This window comes from Dasypus novemcinctus, chromosome 11 (genome assembly GCF_030445035.2).
Source record: "Dasypus novemcinctus isolate mDasNov1 chromosome 11, mDasNov1.1.hap2, whole genome shotgun sequence".
In the NCBI taxonomy this organism is placed as follows: Eukaryota; Metazoa; Chordata; class Mammalia; order Cingulata; family Dasypodidae; genus Dasypus; species Dasypus novemcinctus.
In genome coordinates this window covers 64,291,837-64,306,592 of record NC_080683.1, presented here as the reverse complement: position 1 = coordinate 64,306,592, position 14,756 = coordinate 64,291,837, and the positions used below count along the sequence as shown (strand labels likewise).

The window sequence follows — 14,756 nt, the reverse complement described above, 5'->3', positions numbered from 1 at the left end:
CTGTCTTACAATGTAGTACTGGCATAATTCAAAGTGCTGTACCAATTATAAATAGAATAATTCTTTCAAACATCTTTTCAAACATTTAAAGGAAAGCCTATAAACACACATTCATATACACAATTTTATTATACTCATGTAATCAAAGATATTTTATAAAAGTAGTTTTTTCCTCAACTAGTTTTATACTTAATAAAGATTTTAATACCTCTTTAAAGATTTTTCAGTTCCTGGGTATACAGATTTTCAGAAGGAATAGATATAAATTTAGTTTTACAAGAACACACATTACTTTATCCTCCTTCCAGAAATAATCCATAGTCATTCAAAGTTGATAAGAACCAGTTTGCTGTATAAAAGTCTTTATGAAAGCAACTGCTGTCAAAAGACTGCAGAATATGTACTGCAGTCCAGGCTTCTTATTAAAATTCAGTCAGCTGCTGCTCATTGCAGAAAAAGCTTACATGGTTCTTCTACCAAAAATAATCTTCATTATCCAAGGCCTAGAAAGGCAGATGATCTTATCTTCTGCTGAGACTTAAAGTGCAGCTACAAGTGGAGAAGTGCTAGATACTCAGTTTCTTCAGAAATACTGGTTGAAGACTGTCTCTCATATATAAATGTGCCAAAAATGTTCTTCAGGCTCATAATGGTTTTTCAATAACTGTGATCCCTGCATAACTTCTCCCTGTGCTCATACAAGATGACACAATTGTCCTTTTAGAGATGGGTTATAATACACCACCAATGCCAAGTTACAGGAACCATCATCTCCTCCAACTATATATTCCAGACCATTAACTGCACAAACCCCTGCTCATTTCTGCTATACAGATCTACTTATTTTTTGTAGCATTTGACCATGCTAAGACAGTGGCATGAAGCACCATCATAACCCCCTATAGCATAGAGAAACATCCAACAACCCCTACACCAACACTGCTCCTTGTGTACATTGGGACTAGATGAAACCACTCACTGGACTTTATGTTATATGCTTCCACAGAAGAAAAACCTGTACTCCCAGCAAAGCCTCCCACAGCATATTACAATCCATTTAACACAGCACCTCCCAAAGTGCCTCTCCAGTCTCACATGTTAGTGGTGCTGGACTTCTGATCCCTCACAGGGTTGTAGGAATCTACAGTGGGACTCTTGATGAGCCATTTAAGGCCACCGACTGCAAACACGAATTCTGTCACATAGACCATCCCTGCTCTGGACCTCCTGGGAGGTAATCCTGCTACTTGGTGCCATCGTTCTTCTTTAAAGTCAGAGGCATTCCACACTGCAGATACCTTTGGGGCTCAGCTGCCAACCACCACCACCAATCTGAGAAGGTTTCATAGGTGTCCTCAGTCAAGTCTGGACACTCTTCATTAATATATGCTGATCTGTTGACAGCGAGTGATACTTGATAGCTTCAGTGAGGACAACTTTGCAAGCACTGCTGGTTTTTTACCAATGCTTGCTCTTCAACCTGCTGAACTAAATACCCCTGAGAAAGCAAAGGTAACCACACATGTTCCATCAGCAGGGTCATAAACACTTGCCTTACATCCTTGTCATGGTTCATCCAAGCTATTGCAGCTTCTCTTCTAAGGAATCGGTAAGCTTATCACTTGAGATTAAGCTGCACACTTGTGTTATGCCAAAATTGAGAAATTCTCCACTTAGTACAACATCTGCAGAATGTTATTCTGCAAAGGTGTTGCCCTTGGTTAGGAGAGCTGTGCGTGTGTGCTTATTAGCAGAAGCACGGATTTCCTAAGCAGTTGACAGGGTGAATTGGGATTCCAAAAACTTAAAGCAAGTCTTCTTCACATCCTTTAACTGTAACAAGACCACCTGCTGGGAGAAGTACCCATACATTTTCTTCTGTAACCTGAATTTCTGCAGTGAAAACATAGTCAATTAGCATCCTCAGGGGCCAGCCTTCTGCCTCTTTTATACAAACTCTCTCTGCTCGGCTCTCACTCATCTCTCCTGCAAACATGGTGGGAAAATAAGAACTATAGGTAGCCAGCACCACTCTGTAAGAACAGAGATTTCCATGTCTTCAGCCACAATTGTTACATCAGACAGCAAATTCTGACTTCTTAATTGTCCATAAGTTTACAAGCTCTCTTTATGTGCCAAGGATTCACTGTCACTGGGCAGTGTTTATCAGTACTATCATCTTTTTTAATTGAGAAGCCTCTGACGACCCTTCTTGTGCATGCTGGAAACAGTGGTGGTATTTTCATTGTGGCTCCTCTAAAGCTTCAGAATTTAGGCACTGACTGCCACCACCAATCTCTTTTCCAGCTCATTCATTTTTCTGGTGGAGGACATGATCTGTAAAATTTCCTGCTTCACCATTTTACATCTCACACACTTACCTTTAACTGTGTCTTTATATTTTTATAGTATATCTCTTGTAGACAATGTATAATTGGATCTTGCTTGCTTTTGTATTCATAATGTATAATTGGATCTTGCTTGTGTTTGTATTCATTCTGATCATCTCTGCCTTTTAATTGGAGTGTCTAGACTATTTAAAATTTAATATAATTATTGAACTTAGATCTCCCATTTTATTTTTTGTTTTCTCTTTGTCCCTTCTGGGTTTTGTTCCTCTCCTTCCCCTTTCCTGCCTCATTTAAGATTATTTGAATAGGTTTAGACTTCCATGTAAACTTCATTATTGGGCCTCTTTGCTTTTTTTTTTTTTTTTTTTACTAAGGATTACCATATGCATCATTAATCTTTTATAATCTATTTAAAGTTAATACCAATCACCAAGATATTTTTAAAAGGAATATTGAGTGGAGGAGGAGAGGAATTTGCCTTGAGAGATATAAAGCTTATAACTATTATATACAAAAGATAATATTATAGGTACAGAAATAGTCAAATATAGCAATAAAATGGATTAAAATATCTATGAGTATGTTAATACTATAAGATGTAAGGGAAAGAAGTCAGACACAAATATTACCTATTGGTATGATTCCATTTATATAAAATATGAGTCAATTAATAAAATTAGATTAGTGTTTGTGTAAGACTAAGGAAGTATATTAGTCAGCCAAAGGGATGCTGATGCAAAATAACAGAAATTGGTTGGCTTTCATAAAAGGTATTTAGTTGGGGTAGGGGCTTACAGATACTAGGCCATAAAACATAAGTTACTTCCAGAACCAAAGTCTATTTCCACATGTTGGAGCAAGATGGCTGCCAACATCTGCAAGGGTTCGGGCTTCCTGGGTTCCTCCCTTCCTCGGGCTTCTTTTTCCTGGGCTCAAGTGTTCTCTCTTTCTGGGGCTGGCTTCTGTCTCCTCTGTGAGCTTACTTCCCAGGGCTCCAGCTTAAGGCTTCAGCATCAAACTCAAACATTAAAACTCCAACACCAAAAACCCTCAACTTCTCTTTGCCATGCCATTTATCTGTGAGTCCCCACCCCTTGGTGGTGCCATTAGTGCCCTAATGACGTGGCCCAATCAAAACCCTCATCATAACTCAATAATGCCCAGTAATAGACCAGATTACAAACATAATCCAATATCTATTTTTGGAATAGAGTTTTTCATTTGGCAGTAATGAAATTGTTCTGAATTTTTCTGTAGTGGTGAGTGCACAACATTGTAATTATACTAAAAGTCATTGATTATACAATTTGGGTAGATCATTGGTATGTGACTCTATCCTGATAAAACTGCTTTAAAAATTAAAAATATATTTGAAATAGATTAAAATACTTATGAATATTAATTTTATATCTAATGGCAATGGGGAAATGATTTAATAACTGGTTCTGGCAAAGGTAGTCATTCATCTGGCAAAAAGCAAAATATACCTCTATTCCACCACCTAAATTATAAAAGTAAAAGTTTAAATACCAAAATAAAAAAAATAAATAAATAAACAAAAGGAGACTTAATAAAAGAATATTCATGGGATAGGGGTGATGACATGTTTCAGCCAGGTAGGAATTAGAGGAATCCTTAAGGAAAATACAAACATATTAGATAGCATAAAAAGTAATAATTTTGAGGAAAGACAAAAGACAAGTGTTAAACTTGGAATAAAAAAGTTCCAGCTCATATAATAGTATCTCTAATATTCAAAGACAAATGGATAACAAAAATAAAAACTCAATAGTAAACAGGAAAGGTTCTTTTATGGAAGGCTTTTGTGATAAGCTGAATTACATACCTCAGAAAAATATGTTCTTAATCTCATTCCTGTGCGTGTGAAAAATAAAAGGCGTTATTTTTAATTAACTATGGCCAACTGAATCAGCATGGGTCTTAATTCAATACTGGAGGCCTTATAGAGAAAGCCACGGTGAGGAGCAAGAAGCTGGAAGCCTGTGGGAGAAAGAAGAGGACATCACTGTGTAACGGGAGAGCGAAGGAGCCCAAGGATCACCGGCAGCCAGCATCAGCACACCACTGTCTTCAGGGAGAAAGCACTGCCTTGCTGATGCCTCGCTTTTGGACTTCTCCTAGCCTTGAAAACATGAGACAAAACCTCCTGTTGTTTGTGATAGCAGCCTAGCAAAACTAAGACAAGTTTCATGGGATTAAAAAAAAATGTGCCTTAGGGCACGTAAGACCCGGGTATGGCCATGGAAAAACATCTTCTTATAGCAGAAGATAACAGACTTCATGGACTGAAACAATTGCTCCCAAGTTAAGTGTGACAATTCCCTGTGCCTGTTATGAAAAGTAGCCTCTTATTTGCAGCCAGGGAGGAGAGTCGTTCCCACCTGCAAACCCCTGTTTTAAAATCACTTTATTTAAAAATTTAGGACAAGTCTTTTATTCTTCTGTTTAAAAAAAAAAATAGGGTTATAACCTCCTGGTGTCCAATGGATTGAAAGACTTATAATTAAATATCCCATGGACCCACATTTTCTGCCCTGAGGAAAATAATTTAAAAGTGCTGGTGAGAAGGGAGCAGATATGGCTCAAGCAGTTGAGCACCTGCTTCCCACATGGGAGGTCCTGGGTTCAGTTACTGGTGCCTCCTAAAAACAAACAACAAGTAAATAACGGAAAAATCAACTCAGGGGAGCCAATGTGGCTAGTGGGTGAGCACTGGCTTTGCACATACGAGGTTCCGGGTTCAATCCCTGGTCCCAAAAGTGGTAGGGAGAGATGGTTTAGAACACCACTCTTGAATGATTACCACAGCATGCTGCAGGTGTCCAGACTGCCAGTGGCAGGCAGTTCCTTGTCATTGTCCCCCTTGCCAGTGAGCTATGCCGACTGGTTTGGAATCTCCCAGGCAGAGGACAGGAGAAACAAGAGTAATAACCAGCAATTGTTTGGCCCCGAGTTTGATTGGAAGTAAATTTGGAGGCCTGCAATCTCCGTCTCCATGCAGTCCAATGAATCCAGGTACAATCTCAGGCACAGCCAGAGCCCATCCCAAAGTTTGGCTGGCCTTGGGAATGGGCAGTTCTCACAGAAGGAAATGTAAACAGTCGCCAAATGTGTGAAGCCATTCCCAATCTTGCTAGCATTCAGGGAAATATCATTTAAAGCAACAGTGAGAAAGTTTTTCCCCATGGGGATGACAATAATTTAAAAGAGCAATAGTTGCCAATGCAACTAAAAGATGCAGGGATACAGGTGCTCTCATACTGGCATGGGAGCATACATTGCAACAGTATTTTGGGAAAGTCATCTGGTACCATCTATTAAAAACACAGCATTCCCAGTTTGGGGAATCTATAGGAATTAGAGCATCTATATGTAAAGACACAGTTACCAAGAAGTTACTTGAGGGAAGCAGATGTGGCTCAGGCAACTGGGCTCCCACCTACCACATGGGATGTTGCTGATTCAGATCCCAGTGCCTCCTATAGAAGACAGTGAGCCAGCACGACGGGCAGGCATGGAGAGCTGACACAACAAGATGACGCAACAAGAGACATGGGGAAGAAAAACATGAGAGGCGCAACGAAGATGTGGCTCAAGTGATTAGGCACCTCTCTCCCATAGCAGAGGTCCTGTGTTTGGCTTCCGGTGCCTCCAAAAGAAGCAAGGAAGATGAACAGACTCAGCAAGTGAAAAACAACAAGGGGGTGGGAATAAATAAATAAATATTACCTGAAACACTATAATGGCAAAAAAAAATTTTTTAATTAAAATGTGTATCAATAGGGAAGATATTTAATTATGGTAAATTATGTAGTTTTTAAAGGAATGAGCTATACTGATATAAATTGGTCTCAATGGATCAGTAATCAATTGCTACATGATAAATAGGACATTGAAGAGCAGTCATATGATACTATTTTGGTCAAAAAAAAATTTTAAGGCAAACAAAACCCCTATCCATGTAAATATGGCATGCATATGACCATGACAATGGAGGGGAAGGGTACTCAGAAACATGGTTAGCCCGGGAAGGGCAGCTGATGGTGGAGAGAGAATCACCTTTTTTTTCCTTACGTATTTCTGAAATCGTTTGGCAGGTTTTAATGAAAATGGGTACACTTCGTGATTTAAAAATCTAATGTTGAAAGGAGGGGGAGGTGAGGGTGGAGGCATGACCGTGGGAGATTCTCCTTTCAAAGGTGACTGCTTATCTTGAGGACAAAGTCTTGCAGTAGGAGGGTGGGAATTACCTGTGATTTAAATTTTCTGCATTTTGTAAAAGGTTCTGCAACAAGCATGTATTATTTTATTGGTTTTAAAAAGTGTCTCTCATTTTGTAAATAGCTTCTTTTTAATTATAATACTTTTAAAAATAGTTTTATCAGATGAATGGGGCTTCACATGATGCATTTATAGGCATTACAGCATATTTATAAAAACCAACCATGGTATAGGTCTGCAAAAATAATTGTTTTTAGAGAATTAAGAATTTTCTTTTCTTTTTAATTGATATCCTATGATTACTACAACCTGTAAGTAGTTGGGACAAAGACTCTAATATTTGAGGAAAGATGTGAGCAAGGGCAGGAAGACACAGGCATCGTCAATCAGTTTATAACTGTCAAAAAGAGGACAAATTGTGACTACGTTTTCAGAGAATTGCTACAGTAGTAATCAGCACATACATATGAACCATATGTCTTTCTTCACTTCAATAACGTTTGTGATCTGAGGGACAAGAGAAAGCTTCAGGAAGTTGTATTGTCTCCCTTGAGAGAAAGAAATGATGGGAAGTTCATCAATCTATGAGGAACAAATCCCAGTCTCTGCCTGCCTCTGAGAAACTTGATTCAGAGTTGTGAACAGACGTGCCTGGAAAACTTGGGTGATAAAAGCACCTTCACTACTAAGTGATCAGACACTGAAACAGGAAACCAAAGGAGCTGGGTCACCTTCATACTTAGATGTTTACGAGCAGTGAAATGGGCTTGACCTTCACTTACTCTTTCACTTACGCAGATAGAAGCAGAGGTTGCTGACTGTGCTCCTAACCTGGCCAGTTACCAGCTGACGCGTGTCTACCAGCGGGACGTGACAGAAGACTGGAGTATGAGCGTGATTTCTCCAGAGAAACAGAGCCAACAGGATATACGTACACGTATGTACGTATATTTTTATGTGTGTGTATATATATGTTTAATATAATATTCAACTCAATACATTATTTCTATAATAATACATTATATATATATATAAAGTTTTCTTATAAGAAATTTGCTCACACAGTTGTGGAGGCCGGCAAGTCCAAATTCCATAGGACAGGCCAGAGGTTGGAAATTCGGGTTTAAGTGAGATTGACGTGTTGGCTCTGAATTCCTTAGGCTGGAAACTCAGGAAGGAATGGAGGCTCTATTCTTGAGTAAGAATTACTTCTGATCCCAGGAACCCTCAGTTCCTACCCTGAAGAACTCCAACTGATTAGACAAGGCCCACCCACATTATCAAGGGTAATCTTTTTTAAATCAACTGACTGTAGATGTTAATCCCATCTATGAAATATCGCCAAGTGGCACCTAAGCCAGTATTGGACCAAACAACTGGTCACCACAGCCTAGCCAAATTGACAGATAAAATTAACCACCACAGCCCATGAAAATACTTCAGGAAGGTACTTTAGATTTGAAGTAATTTATTTTATTCTCACACAGAAGGAATCAGATGAGTCTGCTTTTCTCAGTAACAGCCATACTAATAATCACATTAAAGCTACATGCTGTTAACTTAAGTGACTATCTTAAAATCAACAGAAATCATGTCCTCTTGGGTAGGTGGATAAGTCAAAAAATAAAGGAAATCTGCATCTACTTTTCTTCCTTGACTAAACAAACTAGTACCTGAGCCAGTTTTGTTGCCTGAAATGTTTGAACATTGTTGCTATAATTGTTCCTTACAGCTTCATTTAGGATCTGAACAAGCTGCCATTCCAGACAAATAACAACCTGTCATGATGACAAGTGCGGAGGTGGTTGGTCCACAATGGAAAGCATTAAAGCAGGCTGTATTTTAGCAGACTGTTCAATGGCTAAGCAAGAGGCAGTTTCGTCAAAATTAAACAGAGTGAAATTTGCCGCCACTCAAATAGAGGCAATGCTTTATTTGGGAAAAAAATGTCTTATTTTACACTTAGAAAAACAAAACAAAAGCAAATGGAACTTCAAAGAATTAAACATTTTGTTTCTTAAAGGATTTCCTTTATCACCTTTGTTCCAAATTCCCTTATTCTGGTGGCTGTTAGTAATAGGGTATTTTATTATCTGTAAAAATGTGACATTTCATCTCACAGAACTGTTTTCCTCCAGCTTATTTCAAGAACACATGGATATGCTCCTTTAACTTTTCCTTGGTAAATAACCATCTTTTTCTTAAGGAATTTTTGTTTATATAAAGAAAAAGAGGAAAGGATAAAAGAAAAGAATCTAGTAATGGAGAAAAGTTCAGACTATCCATTGACATGACCTTGACATGACAATCTCCAGTTTTTATTATTCGCAATTCTATTCTGCCTTCACTTACATCAGCATTCAAGAAAATTACCCCCAGAATGTAGGGAAGGAGCTGCAGTCATCAAAAGAGCTTTGCTGGAAGCCTGCAGACGGGACGATTACAGCTGACTGTGTGAGGGAGCATAGTAGAGACCTGGGAATTAGACCGGTTCTGGGCTTGCCTGGCCACCGCCTTGCTGTTTGATTTGGGACAAGTCAGGATCCTCAAACCTGGCTTCCTCATGGGGTGAAAGCGGAGGGATGGTTTCCCCTCAGCCATAAATGCCTATAATCAGTATACTCAACGTCATTGTCCCCCTTCTCCACTATGGCTGATTTTTCCCTGTCATTTATGAGCCTGGTGTTGATGAGAGAAAGAAGTATCAAAAACGTTGAAAAAATTTAATGTGGGTTCGTTGATTTCTCTTTTCAGAAAAGATTTTAAGTCCTCTCACAAATCACCACAATTTTAACAGAAAGTCTTTCTCAGTCTTTTTTCAAACGTTTTCTTGATTTAGTCACGGATAAACATCCTGTGACCAAATTTAAAAGTCGAGTTCCCAATGAAAGAGCTCTGTGACTGTAGGAGAATCCCTGACTCGGGTGCGTTTTGTGCCACTCGGAGCCAGAGATCCTTTTGCACGATCAGCACAATAGAGTCTCTCTCAGATAAATGGCAGAGGAGCTTTCCCAGATACAACATATGATCCACTATAAGTCTTTCTGTATTAAACCTGAGGGACCCTGAGAGAAACAGCTGCCTCTAAACATACATGGAAACTGAACTTAATACTCTAATCACCATAAATTGTAGGGATGATTTGTGTAAAACCATAAATGTACTCTATGACTGAATGAGTCATCTACAGAATATTCCTTTCAGTTATTAACTTGGCATAAATACTAATCCCTGAAGATTAAATTGAACACTAATCACTTGGAGCATTCAAGGACCTTTTGTAATCCCGAGCCTCGTATTTACATATGGTAATTTCCCCAGTGGTGGCTGAGTAGGACAGGTCCCTGCTTTGTAAGCAATAGCGTACTACAAGGCAGACTGTAACAAGGAATGGGGTTTTCCTCTCTTCTCCCCATCCTTCCCCCCCCTTCATTCCCAATTTGAGTTTAATTAAAACTCCTCAGAACTTGGCTCTGTTTAACAAGAGGGCAAAACAAGCCCTGAAATGCTGACGTGCTCCTTCACTTCTGCCTGCTGGGTCAGCTCATTAAGGATTGGAATTTTCTAGTGAGGCCTGGCCACAGGGTGGGGGAGAGTGGGCACCTCAGAGCAAAGAAGCAGAATACACCTCGGAAGTGAATCAACAATTTGCCTAACTTGAGAAGCAGAAGTGGTTCAAGTGATAGAGCTTCCGCCTACCACATTGGAGGACCCGGGTTCAAACTCTAGGCCCTCCTGGTGAAAAAGAAAAAGAGAAAGTGTGCCCGGGCAGTGAGCCAGTGCCCACGCGAGTGCCCGTATGTGGGCACAAGTGCCCACGTGGTGAGCCAGTGCTGGTGCAAATGAGTCATGCAGCAAGATGATGACTCATCCAAAGAGAGACAAGGGGAGAGTCGAGGTGACACAGAGCAGAAACCAGGAACTGAGGTGGCACAGCTCACATGGAACCTCTCTCCACATCAGGGGTCTCCAGGATTGAATCCTGGTGAATCCTAGAGGAAAGAAAATGAGAAGACAACACAGACAGAAAAAAAAAAAAATAGCAGGGCAGGAGGAGGGGAAGGGGGGAAAATAAATAAATCTTAAAACAAAAACAAAAACTTGCCTAACTTTTTATGTGTTTTAAGGATGAATTTCAATTAAAAATTTTTTTCCCTAGATTTTATATATATATGTGTGTGTGTATATATATATATATGCTTTTGGTTTTTTTTTTAATTAGGGAAGTTGTCAGTTTACAGAAAACTCATGCAGAAAATAGAGTTCCCAAATACCACCCCCTTCTTACACAGTTTTCCCTATTACTAGCACTTGCCATTAGGTGTTCCCTTTGTTATAATGGATGAAATAATTTTATAATTATACTATTAACTATAGTGCATAGTTTATATTAGGGTTCATTGTGTTGTACAGTACTGTGATTTTTTAAAATTTTTATTTTAGCAAAATATATACAACTTAAATTTTCACCTTTTAAGCACAAATACATAATTCAGTGGTGTTATTCACAATATTGTGCTCCCATCACTATACATTACCAAACCTTTTCCATCACCCTGAAGAGAAACTCTGTACCATTTAAGCATAACTCCCCATTCCCTGCCCCTGCACATAGTTTTAAAATCAAATAGTATTAAAAGACTTATATAAAATGAGAAGCCACCGCTCTGCCCTGCTGTCAATCCATTTCTTCTATTTACTCCGTATTTATAAATAACATGCTTACGCTTCTGGTTCTTGAATTATCAATTTTGTATATCACATTTAACTTCACATTGTAATAGTGCAGGATTTAGTGAGTTTACAGACAGCTTTCCCATTTCCACTCTCCTTTCATGCCAATATAGTTTAGACTACAATTTTGGATTAAATCCCAGTTAATGTTTGCATTATTATGACTATATAACTAGTCTTCACTACTGAGCCAAGTAGGCTATTATTATAATTACATTGTCTTTTTTTTTTTTTAAGTTGTTTGTCCTACCTTTTTTTTTTCATTTGCCTGTAGCTTTCTTACCTTTTTGAAAAAATGCTCCATGGGACTTATCATCCACACTTATCAATTTTTTCATATCCCCAAACACAATTACAGACCTGCTATCAGATCCATTTCCCCCTGGAGACATCACGCTGTACCTCCCAGCAGGTTCAGCACCCTCTAGGCCAATGCTGAGCTGCCATCCTGAACTTCCCCTTACCACTTTCCTGGCCTGGAACCCTCTTTCTTAAGATTTCATATCTTTCTTTATTATGGTTCACTCCCTCATTTTGCTGAAGTGTATCATCCAATAGCTTCTTCAGAAGGAGCACAAGCAAGTTAAAATTTTTTTAATTCATTCGTTATGTCTGAAAATGACTTTGTTCTACACCAGTTGCCCTTTGTTTCCCATCAAGATGCACCCCAGTTCTTCAGTCTCTGCATCCTCTGAAGACTGAGCAATCTTCCAGGTCAGAGGACCCTAAAATGGACCTCTCCCTCAATCTGAAATCATGGGCAGGTCAAACGAGTTTATGGAGATGTCCTCTAATCCTGTAACCTTTTCTTCTGAGCTTGTTTAACTGCAGGTCATATAACCTGAGCAGAAACACTAGCTCTTGTCCTTTAGATGACTTTTGGGACATCAAGAACAAAGGTCATCTCCCATAGAACCAAGAGATGATGAAAGAGAGACATCAGAAGCAAATAAAATTCAAGGGTTCCTTCAATAAGGATGATGCAGCCTAAAATCCACTCTACCACAAATGGACAACTCTGAAATTAACCAAGTGGACTATGCCAAGTCAAACCTCCCATTAATGTCCCCATCTTTCACTTCCCATTCCTATAAAATCTCCCTAGTGCTCAGATCAGTGAGCCAGATTTGCATCTTGCCTCCTCTCTCCTTGCTAGTTGACCTGGCAATAAAATTCTTTCTTTTCTCAAAATCCCAGTGTCATAGTACTGGCCTCTGTGCACAGTGGGCAGTGGGCCCTTGCTCTGTCACAAATCATTTTAGGCTGGAGGAGGTAGAGGCTGGTCCTGTCAGTATTCAAGGGCCTACCTTATTACCATAAAAAGAAATTCTTGCTGCCCCATATTACCTTTTCGTTTTATTACATCCTTAGGCTTGTTCTCCCCAAGCACATGGGTTGGGTCACAGGAGGAAGAAAGCACAAGTGAAGAACTCAACAGCCTGAAATTGACCCTTCCTTGGATGATGAGACTTTGGCTCTCTTCCAAGGCAGGGAGTACAGGGAGTGATCTCACCTCACTGTGGTACACAAGTCACTGTGGGACCAGCTCACACTTCAACATCCAGCCCAGAAGAATCAGGATTGATCCAGCTGAGAAAGGGAGATTAACTGTAAGCACATGTGGAAATCAACACCAAATTCAACATTTTTCCCTAAAGTAGCCAAGGCAATTTAATGTACTTCTGACAAAAGTGGGTGTCCCAAGGGAAAGAGAAGGGGCATCTAGAATGCTGCTTAAATTAACGGGAAAATCAAGGGGAAAGAAAAATTTGCAGCAATCACTCTTGGCAGCTCCCTTCTCTCTTATCTATCTCCCTCTGTAGAGACTGGAAAAGTGATACTTGCATTTCCAGCTCCTGCTGTAGCTCAGGGTGACTGTGAGACATAGATATGGCCAATGAGCAGTTGGAGGAAGTCTATGGTAGGGAAGTGGTGGGCGGGGGGGCGGTTCTGAAATAACCTCCTCCCAGACAAGTAGAGGCTTGGGAGGAGCCAGGCTTTTGGTGCCTTCTGCCCTTTCTGCTTGGGACAATGATGTAAAAGCCTAATGCCTGGAGCCATCATGTCATCATGGTGACAGAGCTACACATGAGGACAACATGTAAGCAGAGATGGAAATGACCTTGAAGAGCTGCCCCATCAACCCTGAGACCACATTCTCCAGATTACTTAATAAGGAAGGAATAAATAACCCTGTGCAATAAGCCACAGCAACTCATTGCTGAAAGCTTGCCTAATTGAAATGAGGTAGCTGGCAGAGTATTTTCTCTCACTGAACTCCTTTCATTCTCCAAAACTGAAAGAAGTTGACCCTGTAGAATAATGGTTAAGTGTGTGGACTGGGGAGTCAAACTTTCTGGCTGTGAATTCTCTACTTGCTATCTGCATGCCCTGGGCAAATAACTTCATTTTATAAACCTTCATTTACTCATCTATAAATTGAGAATGATGATAACTGAGCCCATGGGGGGTTGTGATTACATAGTATGCCCTCAAAAAACAATTAACTCTGTACTATTAGTTTTCAGCACTCCATAGAAATGCCTTCACATGTATCTTCTGCCTTTAAAAGTCTCAATATGGAATTATTTGTTTGGATAGAATTTGTGGCTTGTATAAAACTACGGTTAAAGGAATTTTTCACAGTTTCACCCAACAGTCCTTTACCCAGGGAAATACAGGTAAACTTCAGTTTAGATGAAGTACCATAGAGGCAGGGGCAAAGAGGACGAGATAAGACTATGTATTGAGTGTCTACTTTTGGCCCTGTGTTAAGTGTTTTACATGTGTGACTTTTATGCAATTATACCAACAACCTTTCAGATTTGACAGTATAATCTCTATACTCCAGATGTACTCACTGAAACTCAGAAAAGTCGAGTAACTTGTTCAAATTCATGCAATTAGTAAGTGAAACAATTGGCATTTGAACCCAGGTCTGACTCCAAATTAGTGCATTTAATTGCTCATTCATTTGTTCATTTCATTTATTCATTCATATGTATGAAAATGCCACTGTGTACTACTGGGCTAGATGCTGGGGATACAGTGGTGAGCATTATTGACTTTCCCCCTGCCTTCAGCAAAGCTTCCAGGATCTTGGGAAAGACAAATAGCAAAACAAGAACATAGTGCCAAGGGCTTTCGGAATACAGAGCAGGAACCCCTAACCTCGGCTGAGGGGTCAAGGGAGGTGCCCTGAAGATGCCAGCAGCTTGCACAGGAGTTAGCCAGGTGGGTTAGAGCAGGTAGAAACAGAGTTCCAGACAGAGGAAACAGCTTGTCTCTAAAGGTAAGCGCATGCCCTTGATTTCTCAGAACACTGATTTCCTCCTTTGCTTTAGGAGCCGGGAAACCTGAACTGGTTGTCCTGCCCAATTTTGAGTACAGCTCATTCCAGGTGTCTGGGATGTGAAGCCTGTCTGGTTC

At 39.8% G+C, this 14,756-nt stretch overlaps 1 pseudogene; it reads right to left on the bottom strand.

The window, feature by feature from the left end:
• Positions 1–644: 644 nt before the first annotated feature.
• On the bottom strand, positions 645–2,246 carry LOC101425613 (kelch-like protein 2 pseudogene; annotated as a pseudogene).
• Between the last annotated feature and the right edge of the window lie 12,510 nt (positions 2,247–14,756).